The sequence below is a fragment of the Caretta caretta genome, chromosome 24 (assembly GCF_965140235.1).
Source record: "Caretta caretta isolate rCarCar2 chromosome 24, rCarCar1.hap1, whole genome shotgun sequence".
NCBI classification, from domain to species: Eukaryota; Metazoa; Chordata; order Testudines; family Cheloniidae; genus Caretta; species Caretta caretta.
Genome location: NC_134229.1, coordinates 12624068 through 12648194, shown reverse-complemented (window position 1 = coordinate 12648194; position 24127 = coordinate 12624068). Strand labels below are relative to the sequence as shown.

General features: G+C 45.9%; 2 long non-coding RNA genes across 3 annotated transcripts in view; one reads left to right on the top strand and one right to left on the bottom strand.

The window, feature by feature from the left end:
- Positions 1-3150: 3150 nt before the first annotated feature.
- LOC142069995 (uncharacterized) lies at positions 3151-5578 on the bottom strand. Its single transcript, XR_012665958.1, has 2 exons — positions 3980-5578; positions 3151-3836 (listed from the first exon to the last, which is right to left on the bottom strand). It is a non-coding gene; the product is annotated as an uncharacterized LOC142069995 (long non-coding RNA).
- Positions 5579-10203: 4625 nt separating this feature from the next.
- Positions 10204-24127, top strand: part of LOC142069932 (uncharacterized) — a 49881-nt gene continuing 35957 nt past the window's right edge. For both annotated transcript variants that reach the window (XR_012665893.1, XR_012665892.1), the window contains exon 1: positions 10204-10282. This is a non-coding gene — a long non-coding RNA (uncharacterized LOC142069932). The remainder of the gene's footprint in view (positions 10283-24127) is intronic.

The window sequence follows — 24127 nt, the reverse complement described above, 5'->3', positions numbered from 1 at the left end:
CCTTCTTGTAGTGTGGGGCCCCAAACTGGACACAGTACTCCAGATGAGGCCTCACCAGTGTCGAATAGAGGGGAATGATCAAATCCCTCGATCTGCTGGCAATGCCCCCTACTTATATATCCCAAAATGCCATTGGTCTTCTTGGCAACAAGGGCACACTGTTGACTCATATCAAGCTTCTCGTCCACTGTAACTCCTAGGTCCTTTTCTGCAGAACTGCTGCCTAGCCATTCGGTCCCTAGTCTGTAGCGGTGCATTGGATTCTTCCGTCCTAAGTGCAGGACTCTGCACTTGTCCTTGTTGAACCTCATCAGATTTCTTTTGGCCCAATACTCCAATTTGTCTAGGTCCCTCTGTATCCTATCCCTACCCTCCAGCGTATCTACCTCTCCTCCCAGTTTACTATCATCTGCAAACTTGCTGAGGGTGCAATCCACGGCATCCTCCAGATCATTAATGAAGATATTGAACAAAACCGGCCCCAGGACCGACCCTTGGGGCACTCCACTTGATACCGGCTGCCAACTAGATATGGAGCCATTGATCACTACCCATTGAGCCCGACAATCTAGCCAGCTTTCTATCCACCTTATAGTCCATTCATCCAGCCCATACTTCTTTAACTTGCTGGCAAGAATACTGTGGGAGACAGTGTCAAAAGCTTTGCTAAAGTCAAGGAACAACACGTCCACCGCTTTCCCTTCATCCACAGAGCCAGTTATCTCGTCATAGAAGGCAATTAGATTAGTCAGGCATGACTTGCCCTTGGTGAATCCATGCTGACTGTTCCTGATCACTTTCCTCTCCTCTAAGTGCTTCAGAATTGATTCCTTGAGAACCTGCTCCATGATTTTGCCAGGGACTGAGGTGAGGCTTACTGGCCTGTAGTTCCCAGGATCCTCCTTTTTCCCTTTTTTAAAGATGGGCACTACATTAGCCTTTTTCCAGTCGTCCGGGACTTCCCCCGATCGCCATGAGTTTTCAAAGATAATGGCCAATGGCTCTGCAGTCACAGCCGCCAACTTCTTTAGCACTCTCGGATGCAACTCATCTGTCCCCGTGGACTTATGCATGTCCAGCTTTTCTAAATAGTCCCGAACCACTTCTTTCTCCACAGAGGGCTGCTCATCTCCTCCCCATGCCGTGCTGCCCAGTGCAGTAGTCTGGGAGGTGACCTTGTTTGTGAAGACAGAGGCAAAAAAGCATTGAGTACATTAGCTTTTTCCACATCCTCTGTCACTAGGTTGCCTCCCTCATTCAGTAAGGGGCCCACACTTTCCTTGACTTTCTTCTTGTTGCTAACATACCTGAAGAAACCCTTCTTGTTACTCTTAACATCTCTTGCTAGCTGCAACTCCAGGTGTGATTTGGCCTTCCTGATTTCACTCCTGCATGCCCGAGCAATATTTTTATACTCATCCCTGGTCATTTGTCCAATCTTCCACTTCTTGTAAGCTTCTTTTTTGTATTTAAGATCAGCAAGGATTTCACTGTTAAGTCAAGCTGGTCGCCTGCAATATCTCCTGCATATACCCCTAAATCACAAACAATTTAAACATCAAAACCAACTTTTTAACCATTTTAAAACCCACACCACATTTTGCACAGAGTAAAAAATCCAGTATTTTAAACGCTCACAAAGCCACTTTGTAACAAAATACTTCTCAAGAAACCCTCACCTATTTTCTGCATATGCCCCATTGCTTTTAAATGTTCAGTTGTTCTTACAGCATATTCTTATTTTATATATATTGTGAAGGTTTGTGAACCCTTGCCACATTTCAATTTTGGGTTAGACTATTGTTTATTTTTGAAAATATATTATTTTTAAATTGTTAATGACTTTGAGTTGCTAGAAAGACTGACCCATAGTATTCTACAAACTCTGGAGGTGTTATTTAATGTAATATTAATCAGAACTCACCAACCCCAGCCACCTCTTTTCTGTGTGTGAATGCCTATTAAACCTAATTACTGATAACTGGCATCTTTAATCCTGATTGCACATTAAGGAAACAAAGGTGAATAATCACATCTAGACCTATGCTTACAGAATCACCCCTACCATTTCAGTAGGGGGTGGTTAACCAAATCAGTTCAACAGGGTTGCATCCCCTCTATTGTATTCAAACATAGGTCACAAACATGCATGTTTTATTCAGAATATAGGAACTTTTTTACTTTATTTTAAATATGTTTTGTTTTCCCCAGGATTCTACTACATGCATTTCAGCTTTTTGCTGAAATGGCTATAAAGACACAATAGCTGGGTTCTCACAAACTATTTTTATTTAAAAAACATACAAACCCCTTCAAACCCCCGTTTTAATTAAAACCCCACACAGGCCTTGTAACAGAAATACAACTGGACACTTAGACTTGTTACCAAGCCATAGTTCCAGCCTTTTCCCTAGTTATCCTTTTATTTTCACCTATTAACGTTAGACATTTTAACGTTTGAGGTATGTAGCCAATGTTTACACACTGTTTGGACTTCTGCCATTTCTCAGGTGGGGCACTCTTTATGTGTTATGGGCTACAGCAGAGTTTACTTTTGAAAAATATGTTAATTTTAACCTTTTAATGACTTTGAGTTGCTAAAAAAGACTGACCCAAAGCATTCTACAAACTTCTGAGGTTTTATTTCATTTAATGTTAAACAGAGCTCATCACCCATCACCCCTTACTGTGGGTGAACACCCATCAAACCTAATTAATGGTAAAGTATCTTTAACCCCATAGAAATGCTAAGGAGACATGGGTGTGTGATTACATCTGAAGGCAACAGTTCCGTACAACCCCATTTTGTTCAAGAGGTTAGGGTTAAACCAATGCAGTTCAGTGATATTGAGCCAGCTGTATTTTACTCAAACACACCTCAAACATCCATGTTTTACACAAAATATAGGAGGGGTTTTTTTGCTTAATTTTAAACACTTTTTTTAATTGCCCCAGGATTTTATTACACGCTTTTCAGCTGTTTGCTGTGACTATGTCTCTTTTCTCAAAGACACAATAGCTGGTTTCTCACAAACTATTTTTCTTTAAGAGACATACAACCCTTGCAAACAAACTGTGATGCTCCATCAAAACTTTCATCTTATTTAATTGCCAGACAGACCTTGTAACAGAAACACAGATAGTCACAAAGACCTTTTCAATACATATTTTTATTTACAGATAGCAAGTTTTATTATATTTTATATCATATGCTTGTTCCCTCACCATACTCCAACTTAATCCTTTTCAATTTACAGTCTTTTTCCTAAGCAGTGTTCTCTAACTTCTTGTGAGGATCAAACAATCATCAAACAATCAATATAATGCACTAATTTTGTTTAAAACACTGTTAGGATCTCAAGTGCTTTGCACAGCATTAACCGAGGTTACCTCTTGTCCTAAATTTTCTTGGGTTAAGCACAAACATTGCATTGCATAACCTATGGCAATAACACTGGTTAATAAGCTTTCCAAACACAAGTCAGCACACGGGGCCCAGAGCTTGCAGTTTCTGTCCTCTGAAGTCCAATTCACACAATCATGATGCTGCTGGCTTGGTGTGTCTATAACACAGCCCTCAGTGTCTTCAAAACCTTCTCCCTAAGACAGTGATTAAGGACAGCATAAACAGAAATGCATACAATAGACTGCATGACTCTTTTACGATCATGACATGCCACAGGCTCAGTTAGTTTTATGCCAAGGGCCTCTCTTAAATCCATACGGTTATCATCCTCCCTGTGCACAGTGTCCTGTTGAACAAGTTGTCTTGGTGTAGAGCAAAACCAAGTTGGGCTTTATTCACCCTCGCTGTCTGATGCAACACTCTGGGTCCCCTAGAAAGGCACAGACAAGCTTTTGAGAGGTTTTCAGAAAAGAAACAGCTGTAAGTCCACTGTTCTTAGATTTATGCAACCCCAGGTCAGTTTCTACCGTATTGTACTCCATCCTTGACTGCCACTTTTTATAGTCTATTTACCTGATCAGCATCTTCTTCATTAACTTTGTCCGACTCTGGTGACCCACGGTACCTTCCTCCACAGGGGCAGACGCTGGGCAGCCATCACACTTGTCAGTCTGCCTCACAAGTGCTTGGGTCTCGGGATCAGGTTCCAGCATATCCATCAATGGCAGGGCCAAAGGGCTCCCCTCAGCACTTCCCTCCTCCTCCTCCTCCAGACTGCATCTGCAGACAACCAAGCACCTTTGGAGCTAAAACAAATTCTGTATTTCTCATGGAGGTAATGAAGGAGGCCACGTTTTCCCTCAGTGTTTTCATGATCTCTGAGAAATGTGCTCTTGAATCAAAACCACCTCTTCCATGCTGTGATCAGACTCCCTGGGGCAGTGCTGCTGACTGGCCAACTGTTGAGCTCCAGAGATCAAGGGTTCCCACCTAAAGTCTTGTGCTTTACCAGTGGGTCTCAAACTTTTTTACTGGCGACCCCTTTCACATCGCAAGCCTCTGAGTGCAACCCCCCTAATAAGTTAAACACACTGTTTAATATATTTAACACCATTATAAATGCTGGAGGCAAACGGGGTTTGGGGTGGAGGTTGACAGCTCACGACCCCCCATGTAATGACCTCACGACCCCCTGAGGGGTCCCGACCCCCAGTTTGAAAACCCCTGTGCTATACCTATTCTGATTGCTACACATTTGCCTTCCAGGAGGGCCTCTGGGGGTGAAACCCATGCTGACCCATACTTGACTGGGGAGCCTTGGGCTGTCAGCATTCCCCTTTGCTTCCATAGGCCAGCATGAGCATGCAGCACACCAAAAGCATACTTTGAATCAGTAAAAATATTGACCCGCTTTCCTTTTGACAGTTCAAGTGCACGGGTCAGGGCTATCAGTTCGGCAAGCTGGGCAGAGGTCCCAGCAGGCAAACCTTCAGCTTCCACAGTGTCATGGAGGGTCACAACAGCATAACCCGCCCTCCTTTGCCCATCTATTACAGTACTACTACCATCAGTGTACGACTCATAATCTGCATTTGGGAGGGGTACATCTTTTAAATCTGGACGGCTGGAGTACTGGACATCTATGATCTCTGAACAGTCATGTTTCTGTTCCTCTGTTTCTGGCAAGAGAGTGGCTAGGTTAAGGGAGGGGCAAGGCTGTAAGGTGACTTCAGAGTTCTCTAACAGCTTAGCCTGGTACCGAGCAATCCGAGCCTGGGTGAGCCAAAGCCCTCCCTTTGCATCCAATAAGGCTCGGACCATGTGGAGAGTATAGATTTGCATAACCCCTCCCAATGTTAGCTTCTCGGCTTCCTCAAGCACTAGGGCTGTAGTTGCGACCGCCTGTAAACATGCCGGCCAACCCTTTGCAACCTGATCCAGTTGCTTAGAAAAATAAGCCACAGGACGTCTCCATGCTCCTAACAGCTTTGTGAACACTCCTAGGGCCACCCCCCTTCGTTCATGTACATACAACTGAAACGGCTTAGAGAGATCTGGCAGGTCCAGAGCTGGGGCTTCCATAAGTTTTCTTTTCCGGATTTTAAATGCCCTGTCAGCCTCTGGGGTCCAATAGAAGGGGTCATGATCTGCTCCTTTTACACAGTCGTACCGGGGTTTTCCATATCCTGCAAAAGCCTGCCATACCCAGAAATGCCCTGAGCCGCTTACGGTTACTTGGGGTAGGAACTTGACAGATAGCTTCCTTTCTTTCGCTTGAAAGCTGACGCTCCCCTTGCCTTAGCTGTAACCTGATCCCTCTCCACCTCAGACAACAGGGTTCTCAGGAGGATATTACAGTCGTCTCAATCGGCTTGTGACTACTGAGGCACCCCTCGAAGACTGAAATAAACCTGCTTGCGTTCGTTGAGAATTCCCCAGCCTGTGTTTTAAAAGCTGCTAAGGCTATTGGATTGAATGGCACATGGGTGTAAACTTGCATAGTGGTAGCCTGACGTCCGTCTGCCCCTGGGCAAGCCACAACGGTCTCGGTAAGCAAAGGATAGAGTCCCACCGAGGGGGCAATCTCTGTAACCCGAGGCATCCTACCCTTATACGGTGGGGGTGTGGGGGCCGAAGGGGACACCGGCTCTGCCATTACAGTGGGGGTTGGGGGTCTGGGGACTAACATTAGCTACTACCGAACCAGTCGGAGTCAAATTACAACTTTGCAGAATTACAGCTCTGTTTTATTTTTTAAAGCCATAAACGCTTGTGCATACAAATATTCATTCCATTTACCCATTCACTGACAAAACAAAACTAATTGGAGGATCGTGTTGTAATTAATTGACCCTCCTGGTGGCCACCACTCCTGGTCCTCTAGTTGATATTGAGGCCAGTCAACTGTACAGAATCATTTTAATCGGCTCTTAGTCATTGGATCCGCACCAAATACCTTCCAGTTTGCTAGAATGCACTCTAGGGGCGTACACCGTGCCCTAACCCCTGAGCTCTGTCCCTGTCCCATACCTACAGGGTAACTCTGGGCGTCCCCAGGTTCCAACAGAGCATATAATCCAGATTTTAAAAGGTTCCTACCTTATCCAAGGGACCGGTTCTTCACCGTGGCCTGCAGCTGCTCCTCCCCCATGTCTAAGGGACCGGTTCTTCACCGCCGTCCACAACAGCTTCTCCACTATATGAGTGCGTTGCACCGTTGTGCCCTCTGGGGTCGATCAAATCGCATCTCCTCCGAGGCCCCCAATGAACTCACTGGTGCGCGCTGGGCATCGGTTCTCGCCGCAATCCTCGACCTCCAGGAGGGGTCCCGGCAAGGCTAAATTGCAGCCTCGTCGCCCACCCAGGGACGCCAAAAGCTGTTGCCGGCACCCAGTGCCGAGAGGCTGAACAACAGCTTGAGTTGGTTCGTTACCCGGTGTGCTACACCCAATAATCACAACGGGGTGGAGAAGCAGAAAAGTTTATTTGCAGCTGCAAAAAGGTACAGGGAAAATAAAATCTCAAATCCTGCACACAGAGCAGGAAGTTGCACAGGCTTTTATACATCCTTTTTCCCAGCATACTTATCCAATAGCAAGCTGCCCCAAGTATCCATATAGCCAGCCAATCCAGTTCCCAGCTAGTTCCCTGATTCTCTGTATCATTTGTTAAACTATACATAAAGCTGCTTTATTCAGCATTGTTCTTCCATATCTCCCCTGTTTGGCCTTGCTTAGTTTCAGGCAGTCTGACTCTGCAACATACTGTTGCAGATTCTCAGCATAACTGCTGTGTGTGCCTCCAGGCGGTGGGGCCAAGGACACTTGGGCCTAGTACGCAGAGCTGCTGCAAATGCCTCCAGGCAGGAGGGGGGGCCAAGGACACCTGGGCCTAGTGCGAGGGGGCTTCATCGACACTCGTGGTCTTCCATCCCCTCGAGTTACCTAGTGGCCATGCCCCAGTGTCCCCAACAATACCATTTGTTTCTTTTTTTTATGTCTTCTTGAAAGTTAATTTTAAAATATTCAGAAAATAATTTAGATCAGAAATTTTAATCCCTTCCCGTGGAAAGCCTGCTAGAAAGGGCATCATGATTTCATGGTGCTGGACATGATCCAAAGAGCTAGAACATCCCTTCTTGTGAAGTAAATGAAATGGGCTAATGTTTGTACACAAACCAGTGTCACCTTATTGAGTTCTACCTTTGAAAATAAATCTGAACCCTTGAAATGCACTGTAGATTCTTCTGCCAGAGGCAGGGGATAATGCTCCGGTATAGCCTTTTCATTCTCTAATTGTCAAACAGGTGTTGAAGAAGCACAAAACGAATGCTAATCTTTGCCCCAAGGTGCGTATATTCTAAAGTGTGTAATGCACAAATGGAATCTCTCCTCTGTGCACCATCATTGAGTTGCCACTATTAGTCTCCTTGTTTCCTCCCTTGTGTAACCCTTCTGCCAGGCCCATTTGATAGCAACAAGGGCCGGATTCAGTACATAGGGGTTCCCTCTCAACAATGCAATGCAAAACCGGCTCGAGCCCCCACCCAGTGACCTGGGAAAATCTTACACACACCCCTGGGCACCTAAAAGAGGCAATACTTCCCCTCTCGCTAGCAAAGAGTCTCGGTGTAGCAGAAAATCTTTAACAACATGAGGTAAAGGACATCAGCATTAAATTGGGAAAACACCACAATTAGGGTTCATAAACCAAACCATGAGCAAAGACCCACCCCAGCAAATTGGGCTGTGTCCTTTTTCCTTTGGTTCTTGAGTCCAGCAACCCAAAAATCACCCAAAGTCCCAAAAGTCCAATAACCCAAAGAGTTGCAGTCAGTGCAGCCCCAGAGTTCAAAAGTTTATCTACAGAGTTTTACCTCCCAGCCTGGGTGGAAATGGAGGGGTGTTAAGGGGCTCCTTATGTGGTCCAAGGCCAACTGCCCTGCCTCTCCATGGGGTTCTGCTACAGCCTTTACCGCAAGCCACTCCGCTCCATCAGTCATCCCACAAACTGTTCGGCTCCACCAGCCATCCCATGAGCCACTCCAGCTGCCCCACAAACTGCTCTACCAGCCACTCTGCAATATAGCCCCTACCCAACTACTTAACACAGCACTCAGTGCTTTCAGCTCTTTAGTGCTTTCAGCCTGTAATAAGGGAGCCTCAGTGCTGGTGCACTACTGGCCCAAAGTGAATTCAGCTCAGCAGCCTGTAACTAGACTCCTAACAGAATCAAAATTAGCTCTGCTAGTCCACAGAGGAGAGAATACAACTAGTATTTCAGACTCACACTACAAATACCTATCCCCCAACCTCTCTCTATTCAGTGGAATTTTGGAACCCATGTCCCTTGTCTAGCGAGTGCTACTTAGTTGATGGCGAGTCCCTCTGTCATAAAACAATTCCACTGTCTTTGATTCACATAATCAGGGTAATGACACTTTATTCTTCCTGCCCGAATAATAGAGAAACTGGGGATCCCACAGCAGCCAAAGTGACCATTTGGGCTGCTGTGAGCTCATGCTAGGCAGGGTGGGTGTGCCTATGCTAACAAGATCAGTCCCTGAAGTTCTTTTCCACAACTTGCCACAATTCACCACCAGATGTCAGGGTAGAGCTCATCCTGACTCTGCTTACACTTATATTTGGTACTGGTTGGATCTGCATAGACCAGAGGTGGGCAAACTATGGCCTGCAGGCCACATCCAGCCCGTGGGACCCTCTGGCCCGGCCCCTGAGCTCCTGGCCCAGGAAGCTCGCCCCTGGCCCCTCCCCTGCTGTTCCCCATCCAGCACAGCCTCAGCTCACTGCGCCGCTGGCCCAATGCTCTGGGGGTGGGGGCGGGGGGCTGCGAGCTCCGGGGGCAGCACAGCTGCAGAGCCCGGCCTGACCCGGTGCTCTGTGCTGCGTGGTGTGTGGCTGTATCGCCGCCAGCCACCTTTGCTCAGGGCAGCGTGGTGGTGGTGGTGGGGTTGGATAGAGGGCAGGGTAGTTGGAGGGGTGGTCAGGGGCCGGGGGTGTGGATAGGGGTCAGAGCAGTCAGAGGGCAGGAAACAGGGGGGTTGAATGGGGGCAGGGGTCCCAGGAAGGCAGTCAGGAAGGAGAGGAGGGGTTGGATGGTGCAGTGGGGGGCAGTCAGGGGTGGGGAGTCCAGGGGTGGTCAGGGGACAGGGAGCAGGGGGTGGTGGATGGGGCAGGAGTCCCAGGGGGGCCATCAGAGGACAGGGAACAGGGGGGGTTGGATGCGATAGGAGTCCCAGGGGGCTGTCAGGGGGCAAGAAGCAGGGGGGTCAGATAGGGGTCAGGGGCCAGGCCATGCCTGGCTGTTTGGGAGGCACAGCCTCCCCTAACTGGCCCTCCATACAATTTTGGAAACCCGATGTGGCCCTCAGGCCAAAAAGTTCGCCTGCCCCGGCATAGACCCTACACTCAGTTCTCTTCGGGCATGTCTACACTGCACCTGGGAGCGAGTCTCCAAGCCCAGGTTCACAGACTCATGCTAGCAGGGTTTACACTTGCACTTTAAAAATAACTGTGTACAAGTTGCTGCTTGGGCTGGAGTTTGGCCAGAGAGTGGGGGATGTAGCCCAAGCTGCAATGTCAAAGCACATTCTATCTGGCTATTTTTAGAGCGCTACTGTCATAAACATACAGCTAAGGGTAGCCTAGAATTCCTCCTTACCTGTAAGGGGTTAAGAAGCTCAAATAATCTGGTTGGCACCTGACCAAAAGGACCAATGGGGAAAGAAGATACTTTCAAATCTGGGGCGGGGGGAGGCTTTGTTTGTGCTCTGTGTTGTGTGTTCTCTGGCGAAGCAGAGAAGCATCAGGTCAGAAAACTCCTTCTCCTAAAATGAGTCTCAATATTGCAAAAAGAGTAAGTAAATAAGGCAAGGCACAGTAGATTATCTGTTGTTTTTAGCTTGTGAATTTTCCCTATGCTTAGAGGGAGGTTTATCCCTGTTTTTTGTAACTTTAAAGTTTTGCCTAGAGGGGAATCCTCTGTGTTTTGAATCTGATTACCCTGTAAAGTTACCTTCCATCCTGATTTTACAGAGGTGCTTCTTTTACTTTTTTTCTTTATAATGAAGTTCTGTTTTTTAAGAATCTGGTTTACCTATTTGGTTGGTATATTATTCTCAAGTCTTCCCAGGAAAGGGGGTGAAGGGGCTTGGGGGGATATTTTAGGGAACACGAACTCCAAGTGGTCCTTTTTCTGAATCTTTGTCTAACTCACTTGGTGGTGGCAGTATCCATCCAAGGACAAGGAAGGATTTGTGCCTTGGGGAAGTTTTTAACCTAAGCTGGTAGAAATAAGTGTAGGGGGTCTTTCATGCAGGTCCCCACATCCGTACCCTAGAGTTCAGAGTAGGGAGGAAACCCTGACAGCTACCATGTGTCTGTGGACTTGGGCTGGGAGGTTCACTCCCAGATGCAGCGTAGACATTCCCTTAGACTAGACTATCAGGGTTGGAATGAACCTCAGGAGGTAATCTAGTCCAACCCCCTGCTCAAAGCAGGACTAATCCCCAATCTTTGCCCCAAATCACCCCCTCAAGGATTGAACTCACAACCCTGGGTTTAGCAGGCCAATGCTCAAACCACTGAGCTATCCCTTCACCCTTCCAGCCCCCAATCCTAGCTGTCTTTCCCAGAGCCACAGAAATAGCACATGTGTTTCTCACTACCTCTCCCCTGTAGTGAGGAAAATGATTCTGCCACTGACTCCATGCCCCACACTACCAACTCACTTGGAACTAAGATCCCTGTCTCTCTCATCTAAGGCCTTGATAGCTCCATGGCTTGAGCCAGACCTTTATCAGGCCCCTTTTGTTCCTAGTGTGAGGGAGTTATGGTACCTCTGCTCCCTGCTGGGGATGCTAGGGAGGGGAGGTGTCTGGGGAAAAGCATACTATGGACGTGATTACCAGGACCCAGTGACAGCTCTATTTATCACACAGAGAATTTGCAGCTTTCCCTACTCAGGAGAGTGTTCCCTCCTATCTTTGTTCACTTTTTACTTACAGTGAAAAATCTTTAAAGAGATTCCCTGTGATTGTACTCTTTACATTGCTGGCGCACACTCTGCTCACTGAGCAAGTCTGTAAATAATTGAACAAATGCCTTTCGCTTCACAGGCACCAGCAAAATCAGCTCAGCTTACTCTCAACAGCAATTATTTAGTGAGATTATCAATCAAAAAAGTTTTAATTTGGATAAGAAAATGAAATTCTCTTCACAGGCCTTGTAAATTGCTGATTAACACTGGCAGGTTTCTTGGCTCTCTCTGTCAGCACCCTTCTTGGGGTGCAGTGCTGGGAGGTAATTACTAGAGTTTCATAGAATAGGAATAATTTGATGCAGCTAATGTTGCATATTAACAGTTTGCAGGAGTTTGTAGAGTTTTCATCTGAAACAGATAAACAAACTGAAACATGTCAGCCTGAAAGCAGAGGCCAAGGAGTAAGGAGGGAAGGCAGAAAAGCTGGGAGGGTGAGGGTGCATAGGCGCGGGAACTAGGGGTGTGGGGGTTGCTGCAGTATCCCCAGGCTCCTGACTGCCAGCCCTGCACCTGGGGTCCTGGCTGCCAGCCCCATAGTGGCTGGGGTTCCAGCTGCCAGCCCTGTGTGCCCAGGGTCCTGGCCTCAGCTCTAGGGGGGAGTGGATTGAGGTAAGGGGGCTGGCTTTCAGCACCCCCACTATTAAAAGTGTTCCAGCACCACTGTGCGGGTGAGTGGTTAGGGTGGGGTGCTGGTGGTGTTGAGTGGTATGAGCTCACCACCTGTTTAGGGTGTGGGCAGAGAGGCGCAGATCCGCAAAGGGATTTAGGCACCTAAAGCCCAGTTTCAGGCACCTAAATCTCAGATTTAGACACCACCCTGACCCACAGATCTCCTGTGTGGCTGCCACCTAACCCTGTAGACATCTAAACTCACTCAGCACCAAAATTTTTGTTGTAAATAATTCCCTGTATTTCTGTCTCTGGGCACATGTACTGCAGCCTCACTCTAGGCACCCAAACCCCTGTCTCCAGCCTGAGTTCCAGTGTGACCCATGAACCCGGGGAAGACAGGCACTCCTCTGGCTACTTCACATGTGGGGCCCAATCCAGTAGGTGGCCTGAAGATGCCTACCAGATAAGTCCCATTCAAAATCTGGCCAGAAGAGGAGGTGCCACTTTCTAACTTTCAGCCCAGCAGTTAGAGCACTCAGCTGAGATGTGGGAGACGCAGGTTGAATACCCTGCTCTCTGCCTGAAGTGTAGAAAGGATTTGAACAGGGGTCCTCCACACATCTCAGGAGCATGTTCTAGCCCCTGAGCTTTCAGATATTCTGGTGTGCGGAGCCCTCAGTCTCTCCTGTGAGAGGTGTTCAACTGTGGATATATAATTAAAGAGACACTGGAGCAGGAGGTCTGTGTCCCTGACTCTCCCACCTTGTGGGTGGGTGCCCTAACCACTGGACTACAGAGTTATTCTCACTCTTTCTCTGGCCCTGTCAAGGTTTCTTCCCCACTCTGAACTCTAGGGTACAGATGTGGGGACCTGCCTGAAAACCTCCTAAGCTTACTTTTACCAGCTTAGGTTAAAACTTCCCCAAGGTACGAAATATTTTACCCTTTGCCCCTGGACTTCCACTGCCACCACCAAACTTTATCTGGGTTCCTGAAAAAACATAGTTTGGACACGTCTTTCCCCCCAAAATCCTCCCAACCCTTGCACCCCACTTCCTGGGGAAGGTTTGGTAAAAATCCTCACCAATTTGCATAGGTGACCACAGACCCAAACCCTTGGATCTCAGAACAATGAAAAAGCATTCAGTTTTCTTACAAGAAGACTTTTAATAGAAGTAAAAAGGAATCATCTCTGTAAAATCAGAATGGTAGATACCTTACAGGGTAATTAGATTCAAAACATAGAGAATCCCTCTAGGCAAAACCTTAAGTTACAAAAAAGACACACAGACAGAATATTCATTCTATTCAGCACAGCTATTTTCTCAGCCATTTAAAGAAATCATAATCTAACACATACCTAGCTAGATTACTTACTAAGTTCTAAGACTCCATTCCTGTTCTGCCCCCAGCAACAGCATCATGCAGACAGCCACAGATCCTTTGTTTTTTTCCCTCCTCCCAGCTTTTGAAAGTATCTTGTCTCCTCATTGGTCATTTTGGTCAGGTGCCAGCGAGGTTACCTTTAGCTTCTTAACCCTTTATAGGTGAGAGGATTTTTCCTCTGGCCAGGAGGAATTTTAAAGGGGTTTACCCTTCCCTTTATATTTATGACAGGCCCAGTTAATACTGAGTTATTCAATTGTAGGAGAGCTCCAGATCTGCTATAGTTAAGATTCAGAACTGCTTCTTGTTTAAAGGCTGAGTCTTCTAAGTACTCTAAAATCATATGGATATTCAGATTGCCTTTGAATTTGCTGTGGCCCATTGAGGCATAGGGTAGAGTTAGTGATCCAACTTTGGAATCATTGGACCAAGGAGTCCTGAGATTTAGCCCTCTCAGAAAGGAGCTTTTCTTGAGGTTGGAAACTCTGACAATGTTTTTTTGTGCAGCTCTAGAAGTCAACCCATGACTCTGATCCTGGTCAAAATGGTCTCAATCTCTAGGTATTTACCCCAACTAGTGAATGGCACCCAGTGCCCTTTTGGGGGAACAAAATTGAGAACAGAATTCCAAAAAGAGTTTAGCTACATATGTAGCCTAAAGCTCAGAAGCCAGATGAATTACGTAAGAATGGCCATAATGTATCAGAACAATGGACCATCTAGCCCAGAATCCCATCTTCTGACAGTGGCCTGCGTCAGATGCTTCAGAGCGAAAAAGCACAACAGGGCAATTATTGAGTGATCCATTCCTTATCATTCAGTCCCAGCTTCTGGCTGTCAGAGGTTTAGGGACACCCAGAGCATGGGGCTGTGTCCCTGACCATCTTGGATAATAGCCATTGATGGACCTATCCTCCATGGACTTATCTAATTCTTTTTTGAACCCAGTTAAACTTTTGGCCTTCATTACATCCTTGTCAATGAGTTCCACAGGTTGACTCTGCCTTGTGTGAAGAAGTACTTTCTTATGTTAGTTTTAAACTTGCTGCCTATTAATTTCATTGGATGACCTCTGGTTCTTGTGTAATGTGAAGGGGGTAAATAACACCTCACTATTCACTTTCTCAGCACCATTCATGATTCTACAGACCTCTATCATATCCCTCCTTAATGATTTCTTTTCTGAACTGAACAGTCCCAGTCTTTTTAATCTCTCCTCCAGTGCAAGCTGTTTTATCCCCCTAATTATTTTTGTTGCCCTTCTCTGTATCTTTTCCAATTTTAATATATCTTTTTGAAATGGGGCAACCAGAACTGCATACAGTATTCAAGGTGTGGGCATACCATGGATTTATATGGTGGCATTATGATATTTTCTGTCTTATTATCTGTCCCTTTCCTAATGGTTCCTAATATTCTGTTAGGTTTTTTGACTGCCGCTTTACATTGAGCAAAAGTTTTCAGGGAACTATCCATGATGACTCCAGGATCTCTTTCTTGAGTAGTAACAGCCAATTTAGACCCCATCATTTTGTAGGTACAGTTGGGATTATGTTTTCCAATGTGCATTACTTTGAATTTCCAATGTGCATTACACTGAATTTCATTTGCCATTTTGTTGCCTAGTCATCCAATTTAGTGAGGTAATTCTGCACATTAGGCTTTGGACTTAACCGTCTTTTGTACCATCTGCAAATGTTGCCACCTCACTGTTCTCCCCTGTTTCAAGATCATTTATGAATACTCTGAACATCACAGGTCCCAGTATAGATCCTAGGGGGACCCTAATATGTACCTCTCTCCATTGTGAAAACTGACCATTTATTCCTAACCTTTGTCTTTTAACCAGTTACTGATCCAGGAGAGGACCTTCCCTTTTATCCCATGACAGCTTTCTTTGCTTAAAAGACATTGATGAGGGACCTTGTTAAAGTTCAATACATTATATCATCTGGATAATCCTTGTCCTCATACTCGTTGGCACCCTCAAAGAATTCTAATAGATCGGTGAGGCATGACTTTCCTTAACAAAAGTCATATTAACTCTTCCCCAACATATTGTGTTCATCTATGTGTCTGATAATTCTGTTCTTTACTATAGTTTCAATCAATTTGCTGATACTGAAGTTAGGCTTAAAGGCCTGTAATTGCCAGGATTGCCTGTGGAGCCTCTCTTAAAAATCAGCGTTACATTAGCTATCCTCTAGACATCTGATATAGGAGGCTGATTTAAGCGATAGATCACATTCTACAATTAGTAGCTCTGCAATTTCATATTTGAGTTCGTTCAGAATGTTTGCGTGCTACCATCTGGTCCTTGTGGCTTATTATTGTTTAATAATAATTAAACAATAAAAAGGGCAAGTCATGCCTGACTAATCTAATTGCCTTCTATGATGAGATAACTGACTCTGTGGATGAGGGGAAAGCAGGGGATGTGTTATTCCTTGACTTTAGCAAAGCTTTTGATGTGGTCTCCCACAGTATTCTTCCCAGCAAGTTAAAGAAGTATGGGCTGGATGAATGAACTATCAGGTGGATAGAAAACAGGCTAGATTGTTGGGCTCAACGAGTAGTGATCAATGGTTCCATGTCTAGTTGGCAGCTGGTATCAAGCGGAGTGCCCCAAGAGTTGGTCCTGGGGCCGGTTATGTTCAATATCTTCATTAATTATCTGGAGGATGGCATGGATTGCACCCTCAGCAAGTTTGCAGATGACACTAAACTGGGAGGAGAGGTAGATACGCTGGAAGGTAGGGATAGGATACAGAGGGACCTCGACAAATTAGAGGATTGGGCCAAAAGAAATCTGATGTGGTTCAACAAGGACAAGTGCAGAGTCCTGCACTTAGGACGGAGGAATCCCACGCACGGCTACAGACTAGGGACCGAATGGCTAGGCAGTTCTGCAAAAAAGGACCTAGGGGTTACAGTGGACAAGAAGCTAGATATGAGTCAACAGTGTTCCGTTGTTGCCAAGAAGGCCAATGGCATTTTGGGATGTATAAGTAGGGACATTGCCAGCAGATCGAGGGACATGATCGTTCCCCTCTATTCGACATTGGTGAGGCCTCATCTGGAGTACTGTGTCCAGTTTTGGGCCCCACACTACAAGAAGGATGTGGAAAAATTGGAAAGCGTCCAGCGGAGGGCAACAAAAATGATTAGGGGACTGGAACACATGACTTATGAGGAGAGGCTGAGGGAATTGGGATTGTTTAGTCTGCGGAAGAGAAGAATGAGGGGGGATTTGATAGCTGCTTTCAACTACCTGAAAGGGGGTTCCAAAGAGGATGGATTTAGACTGTTCTCAGTGGTAGCAGATGACAGAACGAGGAGTAATATTCTCAAGTTGCAGTGGGGGAGGTTTAGGTTGGATATTAGGAAAAACTTTCACTAGGCGGGTGGTGAAGCACTGGAATGCGTTACCTAGGGAGGTGGTGGAATCTCCTTCCTTTGAAGTCTTTAAGGTCAGGCTTGACAAAGCCCTGGCTGGGATGCTTTAGTTGGGGATTGGTCCTGCTTTGAGCAGGGGGTTGGACTAGATGACCTCCTGAGGTCCCTCAATTTGTTCAAAAACCTCCTCTATTGACATATCAGCCTGGGACAGTTACTCGGACTTGTCACCTAAAAAGAATGGCTCAGGTTTAGGAGTCTCCTTCACATCCTCTGCTGTGAATTTGAATGCAAAGAATTCATTTAGCTTCTCCACAACAGCCTTGTCTTCCTTGAGTGTTCCTTTAGCACCTTGACAGGCTTCATGCTTTTGCTGTACTTTAAAAAAGATTGCTGTTACCTTTTTGTGCCTTTTGCTAGTTGCTCTTCAAATTCTTTTTCAGCCTGCCTAATTATACTTTTACACTTGACTTGCCAGAATTTATGCTACTTTCTACTTTCCTCAGGAAGATTTGACTTCCATTTTTTTAAGGCTGCTTTTTTACTTCTGACCATTTCTTTTACTCTGTTGTTTTGGCATGGTGGCATTTATTTGGTGGTCTTCCTCTTTTATTTTATTATTATTATTATTATTAGTATTTATTAGGGTTATACATTTAGTTTGAGCATCAATTATGATGTTTTAAATATTTTCCATGCAGCTCACAGGCATTTCACTTTTGTGACTATTCCTTTTAATTTCTGTTTAACTCAACACCTCCTTTCTATGTAGGTCCCCTTTTTAAAGTTAAGTGCTACTCTGTTGGGTTTCATTGGTATTTCCCCTCCCCCCTGAGGATGTTAAATTTAATTACATTGTGATCGCTATTACTGAGCTTGTCGGCTATATTCACCACTTTGACCATATCCTGTGCTCCACTAAATCAAGAATTGTGTCTTCCCTTGCGGGTTCCAGAACTAGCTGCTCCAAGAAGCAGTCATTAATGATGTCGATAAATTTTATGTCTGCCTCCAGTCCTGACGTGACATATACTCAGTCAGTGTGGGGATAGTTGAAATCTCCCATTTTTTTGGGTCATCTGGTTTTGTAACCTCTCAAATCACTTTGAGCATTTCACAGTCACCATCACCATCCTGGTCAGGTGGTTGGTAGTATATTCCTAGTGCTATACTCTTATTTGTCAAGCATGGAATTTCTATCCAAGTGTAACCTGGGTTACGGGCCTGATGAAAAAGGGAGCCAAGCTTGTTGCTCAGTAAACAAGAGACAGGGAAGACAGCAGTGTGCTCACCTCACCAAGGGTATTGTGCCTGGTGATTGAGGGAACCCGGGGGGACAGGAAGCTGACTAAGCCAATTGGAGAGGGGAGTGAGAGGAGAAAGTATGAATTACCTCCTAGCTGCTGCTCCCTGCCTGAGTGGAGTGTAGGCGATCTCTGACTGTTTCCCCTGCCTGAGGGGACCGTGGGTGATCCCCTAGGGTTGCCAACTTTCTACTTGCACAAAACTGCCCCAGCCACTACCCCACCCCTCCTCTGAGGCCTCACCCCTTCTCCAAGGCCCCACCCCCTGCTCACTCCATCTCCCCTCCCGCTGTCGGTCAGTGTCCCCACCCTCACTCACTTGCTCATTTTCACCAGGCTGGCTCAGGGGGTTGGGGTATGGGAGGGGGTGAGGGCTCCGGCTGGGAGCGTGGGCTGTGGTGTGGGTATGAGGAGTTTGGAGTGTAAGAGGGTACTCTGGGCTGGGACCAAGGGTTTTGGAGGTTGGGAGGGGGATCAGGGCTGGGGCAGGGGGTTGGGGCACGGGGTGGGGCATGAGGGCTCTGGCTGGGGGTGCAGTCTCTCTGGTGGGGCTGGGGATGAGGGGTTTGGGGTGCAAGAGGATGCTCCAGGCTGGGACTGAGGGGTTCGGAGGGCTGGAAGGGATCAGGGCTGGGGCAGGAGGATGGGGCACGGGGGAGGGGAGTAAGAGCTCCAGCTGGGGGTGCCCATCTGTTTTGTGGTCAATAAGGCAATCATCTGGTCACAAGTGTCCACATCTTTTGTTTTGTTATAAAAATGAATGATGTCTGGTTTTGCTTCAGCCCCAGATGTATTACCACTTTCCTCTTTTTGGGTACATAACTCACAAGGGTCATATTTTCCTGGAAACCAAACAAACCGGAGGGGACTGGTTTTTGCTGTTGGGGAAGGAACTGAGCAGGAATTTCAGGCTTGTTCAAGCTCACTGTGCCAACCAAAGTAAGTTTTTTTGTTTGTTTGTTTGTTTTTTTTTGGGCAGCAAGTCCCTTGCAAGACCAGCACTGGTGAAAAAAATTATCCATTGTGATATTTCTCCCTGTTTCTTCTAAAACTTATGCCAATTTGTTAATCACATTGCTTGCCAAATTTTTTGCTGCTGTTGCATTCCCTTCTCTGCCAGTCTATATGTCAGTATTTAAAACATAAGACATTGTAGAGTCACGGCATAGCCAGAATTTGATGCAGTGCCTGGGTGAGTTTGAAGGCATATGCTGCCTGAAAGGGCAGCGACCACAGAAAGCCACCAGCTGTTCATCAGTGGTGACACTCTCATAGGTAAACCAAACACCTGGGTAGAGTACTAACAAACAAACCCCATGTCTCTGAAATAGGAGCAAGATTAATGGTCTCATTTTGACTTCTGCGTGCTTCTCTGTTGTCGAAACGCAGGACGCTTGTTGAAGTTTGAAATTGATGGAGTGAAATGGTGGCTCTGAATTCTGACTTTCCATGGTCACAGATAGATCTATAAACACCTTCTAAAATAAGCAGTCCCAAATAGGCATGAAGTTCTGTATCTAGTATTGGCCGCCAAGTACTCCCAAGCAACTCAGCCCCATACTTGTTAGAATTCTGGAGAGTGAGATTAGACCTGAAATTAAATAAAGGTTTCTAACCATCTGAGGAGTGAAATTCTGCAACAGCCGTGCAAGGGGAACAGTGGGAGCAAAAAACCTAACTGGCTCCAACCTGAGCTAGATAACTTTATGGAGGGGATGATATGCTGAGACTGCCTACAGTGACATATTGCCAATCTGCGACTGTAAATGTCCCAAATGTCTGGAGATGGGGCACTAGATGGGGAGGGTTCTGAGTTACTACAGAGAACTGTTTCTGGTTGGAGGTTTTGCTGGTATCTGTTCTGTCTTTCCCCATTTTTCAGCTTTGCTCTTGGACAGGTAAATGTGTGCAGGCACATCCCGACTTTTCTGCACAGCAATATCACTGGAGTAATTTTCCTCAGTGATTTCATCTTCCCCTGCTTCCGCGCCACCACCCTGTGCCACAACACCAGGCTCCCAGTCAGAGTCATCGCTGCTAACCTGCACCATGTCAGAACCATCGGGTTCCTCTGTGTCAATTCCCAGGAACTTTTCTTGTCATTTTGTCTCACTCAGAAGCAAAATACACAGCCAGTGGAGCTTTCAAACACAGCCACTGCCATTGATGGTAACAGGGCAAGAGGCGTTAAACTGAAACTGCTTCTGTCAAAAGCAAGTCTTTTCCCCAGCAACAGCATCTGTCAAGTGTGGGCTTGCCAGAAAATGTATCTGACAACTGTGGCTTCCCCAGAAACTCTTCCTAGCAAGTGTAGGTTCCCAGAAATTTAATTTGACAGTGTTATTTTCAAACAAACTCAATGTGCTAGACAATTGTGTTGATACATGAGGAAAATGTCATCTGGGATCTCACAGACACTTTTGGTGATTGTATTTTTGTGAAAAACAAAAACCACTGAAATTATGATGATAAAAACAATGCTGAAAGGTTCACATAATCATGTTATAACTGCTTCCTCAAAATATAAACAAGCAGATGCTGGAATACCTGGATAATTAATTTGGGGTCTAACTGACCCCAATACATTTTGAGTGGCTTTTCTGCTACACTAAAACCACAACAGGAATGCAGACAAAACCATGCTAACAGGTTGTCCTCCTCATAGTTTGAGAATACTTAAAGAAAAAAGAGGCAGTGTTTTGCCTCTCACATTTTATTAAAATGTTTGTACATATTTGGGATCTCCCAAAGACCTTGGAAGTGTACTTTCAATTTCCCCATTGACAAACATTGAGGTTTCTAACAGACCCCATTATCTTTTTAGTGCCTTTTTTTTGCTATGCAAAACCCACAAAACGTAGGATGATAAACCCAATGCAGAAAGATCGATCACATCCTAGTATGAAAATACTTAGTGTATGAAGAAGCACTGGTTTGGCATGCAAATTTTTATTTATATTTTAGTGAGCGTCGGGGTCAGACCCCAAAACATTCTGGTGTATCCTAACGTTTGAGTGCCTGCATTTGCAAACCAAAAACCATTCTTCTAACCTTGTTTTTCACAGGTAATATTATATTATAGGTTTCTTACAAAAGAAAATAGGCAAAGAGCAAATTTTATTATGCGCAAGCCCCTCCCTTCATTATGAACCAGGAGTGGGATTTGACCCCTAACCCTTTAACACTGCAGCACAGTTCTGTACCACTTGGCCTAAAATAACCTCATTTCTGGCTAAGACTATTAGTTTCTAGAGGAGGATATGCAACACACTGAAATAGGGGGTTACCTTTGACCAGTCCTCCACAGAATTCTTGGGTTACATCCTTTCCGCAGAGGGCATCTAGAGGGACCCCCGGAACGTGGAGGCTATCTGCAGCTGGGCAATGCCCACATGCCCCGGGAGTTCCAGAACTTCCTGGGCTTTGTGAATTTTTACCGATGGTTCACTGTAGGTTTCTCAGCACAAATAGCCCCCATGACCAGTCTCTTCCACAAGGCTGCCAAATTTGTTTAGACACCGAAAGTTCACCATGCTTTCGAACAGCGCAAGGCTGCTTTCACCACCGCTCCCATTCTAGCACGCCCAGCTCCAGCCCAGGTGTTCATAGTGGAAGCCGATGCTTCCAATGTAGCCATTGGGGCCATACTTTCTCAGAGGCATGATCCAAACAAATGTTGCACTCCTGTGTCTACTACTCCTGAAAACTCGCCCTTGCTGAACAGAATTACGAGATATTAGATAAGGAATTACTCTCAATTAAATCAGCCCTCTCAGAGTGGCACCATCACCTCGAGGGAGCTCGACACCCAGTGCAAGTCTTTTCTGACCATAAGAACTTGAATATCTGTGTAAGGCGTGAGCCTTGAACCAAAGGCAGCTCAGGAGGACATTGTTCTTCTCTCGGTTCAATTTCATCATCAGTTATCATCCAGGAACCAGGAATGGGAAAGCTGATGCCTTATCCCAAAAGGGGGAATACTACCAAGAAGGCGAGGAGCCAAACCAAGAATCACCTAAAACCTTGCAACTTCCTTAGTGACACAATACACCAAGACCTACTTGATCTAATCTGATCTGCTTTGTGGGGTGATCAGTTACCCTAAGAGGTGATAGAACAGCCTGAGAAAATGAAAGTCAGAACTAAAATGCAATGCTCCAGATAGGATGTGATGATCTACCTCGGTGAGTGCATGCACATTCTAGTGGGGAGTCCCTGGCTAGAAGTGCTCCATCTCTGCCATGACACTCCATTGGCAGGCCACTTTGGCTGCCTTAAGACTTTCTGCATGGCTTCCTGTTTCTTCTGGTGGCCCCATATGCTAGCCGAAGTCCAGGACTACGTTGACTCTTGTGACCTGTGTGCATGCACCAAGGCCCTCAGTGATATAGTATCCCTGGAGACCCCACATAGACCCTTGGCCTTGGTCACCCTGGAATTTATAGTGGAACTCCCTGACTCTGATGGCACATAATGGGCTTGACTGTTGTAAACTAATTGACCAAAATGGTGCACTTCATGCCCCGTAACAGCTTGTCTTCTGCTGAAATAATGGCTTGACTCCCACTGGTGCATGTGATCCATCTTCATTGGCTTTTAGACTGTATCACCTCAGGCCAAGGCCTACAATTTCTCTCACACTTCTGGCATGAAGCACTCCGGCTTTTATCTCATTCATGTATCACCCCCAGACAGATAGGCAGACAGATAGGGTGAACCAGGTATTAGAGCAACACCTAAAGTGCTTTGTCATCTACCATCAAGATAACTGGTTCTCCTTCCTTCCTTATGCTGAGTTCTCATACAACAATGCCGACCACAGCTGCATGGGGTAGAGTCCCTTCTTTGCAAATTATGTATTCCACCCTTGCTTCCACCTGGCCTTGCCAGCAGACTCCCCGAAGCAAACAGCCACCAACTGGATCCAAAAATTCACCATATCCAAGAGGAGCTTAAGGATGAAGATGCGAAGAGACAACAAGTGGTACACAGACTGTTTATGCCAGGAAGGTCCAGCTCTCATGGTGGGTCAAAAGATCTGGCTTGCAGCAAAACTACTCCCTAAGAACTAGGGTGACCAGATGTCCCGATTTTATAGGGACAGTCCTGATTTTTGGGTCTTTTTCTTATGTAGGCTCCTATTACCCCTGTCATAAATATAAAGGGAAGGGTAAACCCCTTTAAAATCCCTCCTGGCCAGAGGAAAAATCCTCTCACCTGTAAAGGGTTAAGAAGCTAAAGGTAACCTTGCTGGCACCTGACCAAAATGACCAATGAGGAGACAAGATACTTTCAAAAGCTGGTAAGAGGGAGAGAAACAAAGGGTCTGTGTCTGTCAGTATGCTGCTTTTGCCGGGGATAGACCAGAAATGGAGTCTTAGAACTTTTAGTAAGTAATCTAGCTAGGTATGGGTTAGATTATGATTTCTTTAAATGGCTGAGAAAAGAATTGTGCTGAATAGAATGACTATTTCTGTCTGTGTGTCTTTTTTGTAACTTAAGGTTTTGCCTAGAGGGATTCTCTATGTTTTGAATCTAATTACCCTGTAAGGTATCTACCACCCTGATTTCATAGAATCATAGAATATCAGGGTTGGAAGGGACCTCAGGAGGTCATCTAGTCCAACCCCCTGCTCAAAGCAGGACCAATCCCCAATTAAATCATCCCAGCCAGGGCTTTGTCAAGCCTGACCTTAAAAACTTCTAAGGAAGGAGATTCTACCACCTCCCTAGGTAACGCATTCCAATGTTTCACCACCCTCCTAGTGAAAAAGTTTTTCCTAATATCCAACCTAAACCTCCCCCACTGCAACTTGAGACCATTACTCCTTGTCCTATCATCTTCTACGACTGAGAATAGTCTAGAACCATCCTCTCTGGAACCACCTCTCAGATAGGGACCCTAGTCTGTAGCGGTGCATTGGTTTTCTTCCATCCTAAGTGCAGGACCCTGCATTTATCC